Raw genomic sequence first — 7,160 nt, forward strand, 5'->3', positions numbered from 1 at the left:
CTGGAGTCCATGATCTTGGAGGTCTTTTCCAATCTTAATGATTCTATAATTCTGGAGAAACCTCTAGGACTTTTATCTAAAGCCGCTGGTGCTATTGCTTCCTGGATTTCTTTAGTAAGTTGCTAGTCAATACTGACCAGTAAAAATATAATAATAATAATAATAATAATACAAAACCAGAAGTTTTATCTGATACCATCTGCTAATCCTGGTATTCTCCTGAGAATGACCCTTAAATCACTGGACTGCTGACTAGCATTAGAAAGAAAAACTGGCATTTCTGAGAGTAAGAGTCTTAATTTCCTTTACTTTTCTTGCAAATACAATAAAGTGGATCATGTTGAAGGAGAGAAAATCTTTTTGTGACATTTTTGTGAGGAAAAAGCACTCCAAAATATTGCAGTCTCCCCACCCCAAAGAATGTAGTTTTATTGCTTTGTCAAAAGCATAAGTCATTTCTACAGCCCCCCTTAACCCCTTGCAGGCACTTAGATCTTACCATTTCTTCCAAGGCTGTATCTTACTAAATTGTGGGAATGAAGACTTGTCCTTTGTTCGAGTAAATACTAAGCCATCCATTTACTTTGTGGGGCCTCAGATTTACAGCCTGTTTCTGAAAGATAAGAAAAATCAGGCTTTGAAATTCCCACTGACAAATTTTGCAGCAATGGAAATGTTAGCTTTTCTCTTCTGCTTATTCTTACTAGGAATTTATTTGGGTTTACTTTGCTCTAAATCCTTTTTACTTTCTGTTTTCCAGCATTGCTATCAGCCAGAAATTACCTTTCACCTTAGAACTGTATTTTTTCTACTTCTGTGCAATAGTATATATTAAAGTGTGTTAAGTGCTTTTAAGCCATAGACTGGCAGGTGCTATATAAATATTTATCTTTGTTATGATTGCTTAAAGCAGAAGACTCAGAGGTATATAAAAGAAAAAAATAAAATAGCCCCACCTTCTGCCCTTAGTTTTCACATCTGTTTCATAATCAGTTCTTAAAAAAAAATCCCTCACAGAAAGGAAATATTCAAACTGCCTTGCAGCACAAACAAGGATAATTTCACTTCATGTTAAGTTCCCACATCTGCACTCACAGGTGATTTAATTTTGAAATGGCCTTTGGAACAGTTTATTGACAAAAAATGTAACTGAAGGGCTTCATAACAAAATATCAATTTTTTATTCTTTTCTTTGCAATCAACCCATATTCCTTCTTGCTTTTGTTGAAGTGGTGTTTATTCAGACTATTTGAGCTGGTGGGATGGTGGAAATGGGAATGAGGTCTGTCTTTGAAAAAAAATCTATGTGACACTCAGCAGAATATGAGTTTGCTGGACTGTTCTATTACTATTGTTTCAGAACCACTAAGGTTTACTTAAAAAACCAAAAGTTTCAGAGAGGCCAGGTGCCTTATATTATATGCTTGAGTGTTCCTTCCTGGCTGAGTTGCTTTTCCCATTAGAGGTTTTTGTCCCATTCCCATTTGAGGTTTGTTTCCTGTTCCTTTTCATTTCACCTTAGGTTTTCATGCAATGACATCCAAATAGAAAGAGACAGTCATTGCCATGGTTTTCACTCTAAAACTGAACTTCCTGGCTTTTATGGCTTGTAATCAATCCCATAATGTCCTGTGATTTCTATGTATGAGTGGCAAGAAGTAAGAGGGAGTTTATTTTGCCTTTATGCAGACAGGCCAACTTTCACACATTAGGAGCAGCAACTAATCACCCACAACATTTCCTAAAGTTTATGGTGCTGGCAGACAGCTGGTTTTGTTCCAGTGTGATGGTTTCTTTGCAGACTCCTGCTGCCAGCAGTGTCTCAACCACTTTACTAGTGCTCCACGCACCGCACATCCTGGACTACTGCCTTTAAAGCTCCTTTCCACTTTATACAAACAAATTCAAACTAGTCTGCCAACAAATACTAAGGAGACAGACACGTTTTTGCTGTAGCCATATGCTCTCTGGAAGGGAAATTTCAGTTAGCAACACCTAGAACTGAAAGAACAAAATGATAGTGCATAGGCATGCACCCCAGGTCCTTCAATAAAGATTTTAGCCGTGTATTTTGTTCTGAATTTTTCACCCTTATAAATCTTGGCCCTTGACAGGATGAAAATTCACTAAATCTACTACTCATGATACAGGAATTAAAAAAAGTTACCTATATTCACCAGAAGTTAACCAACATTACTGTGAATGCATTTGTTCCACATGTTATAAATATATAGAAGTGAGGCCTTGCCTAAGCAATTATTGATAACAATATTTAACAGCTCTTTATTGTTTGACTTGATTAACATGTAGCTTAAGAGGCTGAGAAAAGCATTTATTTCATGTCTGCAATGCTTTGCCTATAATCTCCTATCTGCAAACTTGTCCTGATGCTCCTTGTCTTGAAGACTTCAAAAGTGTGTCCTTGAAGCAGGGAATACACCCCACGGCTGACAGCCCAAGTGTCTGTCTTTAAACAGAGCTGGTGTTGGAAGATTGGCATCCTATGCTATGGATGGCACGAGGCTGAGCCCACAAACACTGGTCAGCCTGAAGATAAAATTTTCTAGAAAAGAAATATGTGAAAACCTTAACAAATTCAGCAGAACTCTGAACTGCAATTACTAAATACAGGAGAAGAAACAAGTGGATTGAGGAAGGAAAAAAATTCCCTTTAATCAAACCATTAAACAATCATCTCTGACTAATGAGGTGAAAAACTCTGAACACTTGAAGCGGATTCACTTTCCTTCTCTCCCACTGATACAGACACATTTGCAATCATGTATATTTGTTCAGTACAGTCATGCTGGTTTTAACTTCCATCTAATTATTATTTATATGATGATAGTTTCTAGGAGCCCAGTCACAGACCAGAAGGCTGCTGTGCGAAGTGTAGGACGCTTTCAAAAAAATTCATTGAACCACAAAGATGATAGGAAATCCACCCAATAAATTCAATGGCTTTGTAGTGGCTTCTAATTAATCTCTTACAAAAAAAAAAAAAAAAAAAAAGTAGTAGCAAATATAATTTACTAAAAATCAACCCCACCTTGATCTTAAATGTTGCGTGATTTGCTGGAGAATCTAAATCCATGTTACATTTTAAAATTCAATGAAAAGCTTTGAGTGTTTTTTAGAAACCTTACAACCACAGGTTCAATAAGTAATGTGTGAAGCCATTGCTTTGTCTTTTATGTGAGCAATTGTGGTTGCATTAAAAAAAAAATCCTGCAATCCCTAATGCAGGAATTTGAGTGAAATTCTGTGGGTCCTTCATTATACAAGAGCTCAAGCTTGTCAGTTATAATGGCCTTGTGCTACTTCTAAGGGATGTAGATTTAAAGAAACTGAAATAAATGAATAAATAATGCTCCTTTTGGAAAGTGCCTAATGCACAAAAGAAAACATTGTCCCAAAAGACACCAAAAAGCACTTTTCTTAAGCAGAAAAGAGCTGCTTGCCTCTTGCAGAACCGCTGGAAAGGATTATCAGAAACTACTTAACTAGACATCAAGGGATGTCCTTCCTCCAGGGGAATTTAGATTGGATATTAGGAAAAAATTTCTTCACAGAGAAGGTAACCACACATTGGAACAGGCTGTCCAGGGAAGTGGTGGAATCACCATCCCTGGAGGTGTTCAAAAGGCTTGTGGATGTGGCGCCTGGGGGCACGGTTTAGTGGTGAACTTGGCAGTGCTGGATTAATGATGATCTTAGAGGTCTTGTCTGACCTAAATGAACCTGTGACTCTTCAGGTGGTTTCTCCAGTGGCTCAAAGGCACTGGCACAGCTCCTGCCATGCTCCTTTCCATGACAACACTGGAGTTACTGCCATCAGACAATACCCCCTGCCTCAGCTGGAGAGCAGCCTTTGGTGCCAGCAACACCTCTCACAGCATAACGTCACGGTGAGGATGGGTTTGACAGTCAGGTGGGGGGGAAGAAAGAAGAGATATCCTCGCCATGTTTTAACTGCTAGTCACAGGGCACAGTATAACCAAACTTGTGGGTGCATGGCTGGCTAAATACAGCAGTATATGGGAGCTACTTCGACATCAGCTAGGTTCCTGTTAAATGCTTTAGGGGTACTCTTATTGGGAATGGTGCCTGGTGGCTTGTTTTAGGGCTCAAGCCACCTTAGGCAGAGCATCTCTCTAGACCCCAGAGAGATGAATACCCTCCAACAAGCCCAGCAAGCACAGCCTCAGCGGAACTTCACTCAGTGTGATCTGTCACTGCTCCCCTCCTGGGCTTTGTTTTCAGCCAGTGGGCAGATTCCCCACTGCCCAGGAGATAACAAACATCTCCAGTGGTGCTGCTTTTGAAATATCAGGGGTCCCCTGCTGTTAGATGTCTGCCTGAGGAAGGTCATTTTGCCTCAGCAGTGGAAACACGGGCTCAGAATTAAAGGCAAGAGTAAAGCTGAGGCCCTCCTATGGGGCCACATAACAACATCCATCCTATGGATTGGCACAAAGCAGGAGAGGCAACCCTTGAGAGGCTCCCTTCATGTCAGGCCCCTGACCTGGGCGTGCCTGTGCTCCAGGGATCCTCTTGCATTTAAAGAGGCAGAAGCTTCTCCTCTGAGCTGTCTGCTGCATGCTGTGCTGTTTCTGCACTGGCTGCCTAGGGAACCAGCATCCCCTGTCTGGAAACATAAAGGTCTTAAATAGATCGTGTGAGAGACTCCCGCCTCTGCTTCACCTCATCAGAGGGTTGGCAATTGGTGGTAACACACATAGGTGCGAGGAGAACAAAGGAAATCTCCTTTATTGCTGGAAGAAGAAAAAGAATATTCTATTTTTCTTTTAAAGTACGCAGGATTACCAATTCATTTATTCATAGTACTTGGGTTTTAATCTGTCAGGGAATAATGACCCATTATTTTATACTTATGGGAAATGACACTTTCTAGTACCTGGTATTTGCAGCTGTCAAATTATATATGTCAGCATCTGTCACTCTCCAGCGTTACTTAACAAATGAGTTTTGCATATCCCAATGTGCTTCTACTGGAACGGAGAAAAATATTAACACCTCTTCTGGCAACTGTACAGACTGACTGCTTTTTTGGCATATTCACTTCTTCTCTGTATAGTCTTATCATATACAGCCTAGGCTGCATTGTTACAAAGGTTGTAATAAGCTTATCAAATACACTAACAACACATATTTCTGCTTCAATGGACTATTTTCCTTTCCTAATTCAATTGACTTAATGAAAAGTGAAAATGACAGCGTTAAATCACAGAGAATCACAGAGAATCACAAAGAATCACAGACTTGTTAAGGTTGGAAGGGGACTCTGGAGATAATCTAGTCCAACCACCCCCAAGACAGGATTACCTAACACAGGGGACACAGGAATGTATCCAGGTGGGTTTTAAATATCTTTGAAGAGGAATATTCCATTACTTCCCTGGGCAGCCTGTTCCAGGGATTGGTCACCCTCAGTGAAAAGAAGTTCTTCCTCATGTTGAGGTGAAATTTCTTGTGTTTTAGTTTATGGCCATTGCTCCTTGTCCTGTCTCTGAAAAGAGTCTGGCATCCTCTTAGCATCCACCTTTGAGATATTTACATGCATTAATGGGATTTCCTCTTGGTCTTCTCTTCTCCAGACTAAAAAGACCTCCTCAAGAGAGATGTCCCAGACCTTTAATCTTCTTTATGTCCTTCTGCTGGACCCTCTCCTGTAGCTTCTGGACCTTACTTGGAGTATCCAGTTTATAGCTGATCCATACAGAGAGGCAAGATCCTTTTTTTACACAAGCTCACAGAAAGAACCCTTTTCTTTCTTTGTCACAAATTCTTCATATTTTTCTACAGTGCAAACTGATACAAACTTTAAAAAACAACTTATCTGCTGCAACATAGAACAGTTTACCTGGTCACTATTTACCAACAACAAGTGGGCAACATTTACCAACGCCGTTTACACTATTTACCATCACCATTAACACAATAGACCAAGTTTGCTTTTAAGGCTCATTGAGGTTCAAGTAAAGCAAAAAAGGACAGAAGCCAGACAAGTCAAAGAGCAAGGAACAGGTGATGCTGCTCCAGGGAGGAAATATATTTTTAATATACTAAAAGGCATATTAGGGTTTTTTTTTGTTTGTTTGTTTTTTTTTTTTTTTTTTTTTGTTTTTTTTTTTAATATGAGAGACTCCAATGGCAGCTTATATTCAACACTAATGAGCTTTCCAGGACTATTGGGGCTTTTGGGCTCTTCATGCCGTCCATTGGCAGGACCCTGGACACGTCCTAGAGACATGAGTCAACCCTCAGGCTAGAAACTTTGAAAGCAGCAACATATGGGGCTTTGGTCTAGGCCCTTTGCTATGGTGACTATAACCTGTCACTTTTATTTTAGGGAAGATAACTATGGTATATTGAGGCAACTGTATTTTTTATTATCGAGTTCTGTGCATTCTAACATGGTGTGTTAATTTTTCTCACTGGAATTTCTGTGAGGGAGAAGTGTGATTTCCTCAAGTGAGTCATGCAGAGGAAAATTCCTGTTGAAATTTCGTGTCCCGGCACAGCTGCTCCTTGTATCAGAAGCAAAACCTAGGTATTTCAGAATCAGTCTCTGTGTTTTAAAGAGGATCCCATTTGCTGGGATTCTCTACTCTGATACGTGGCTGTTACCAAATCTCAGTACATATTTGGCACTTAACAAGTCTGTGAGCCTACATGTTTTCCATGGCTAAACTTGTGGAAGTGCTCTAGGCCAGGTTGGAAGGAGCTCTGTGCAAGCTGGTCTAGTGAAAGCTGTCCCTGCCCATTCCAGGGCCACTGGAACAAGATGATTTTAAGGTCCCTTCCAATCCAAACCATTCTGTGATTCTGTGATTGAAACACTGAGTTAGCAACAAGTAGGACCAATCTGCCAGAAGCCTATCCCCACCTTGCTTCCTTCGTAGACCTATTTTTCTACAGTTCAAATAGATGAAAACTGACACACCAAAAAGAGATTAAAGATACTGAATCTCTCTTTACACTAAATTGAACTTCGTATTGGCACATTTGAGTCTCGAAAATTTCATGAAGATTTCTGCTGATGAAACTGGTGGATGTCACCCACAGGCAAGAGAAATCCCTACAGGCAGCTGAGAACTGAAGGACAAGGTAGTGAAACCCTTCATCCTGCAGAAAGT

Source organism: Hirundo rustica, chromosome 2 (genome assembly GCF_015227805.2).
Source record: "Hirundo rustica isolate bHirRus1 chromosome 2, bHirRus1.pri.v3, whole genome shotgun sequence".
NCBI lineage: Eukaryota > Metazoa > Chordata > Aves > Passeriformes > Hirundinidae > Hirundo > Hirundo rustica.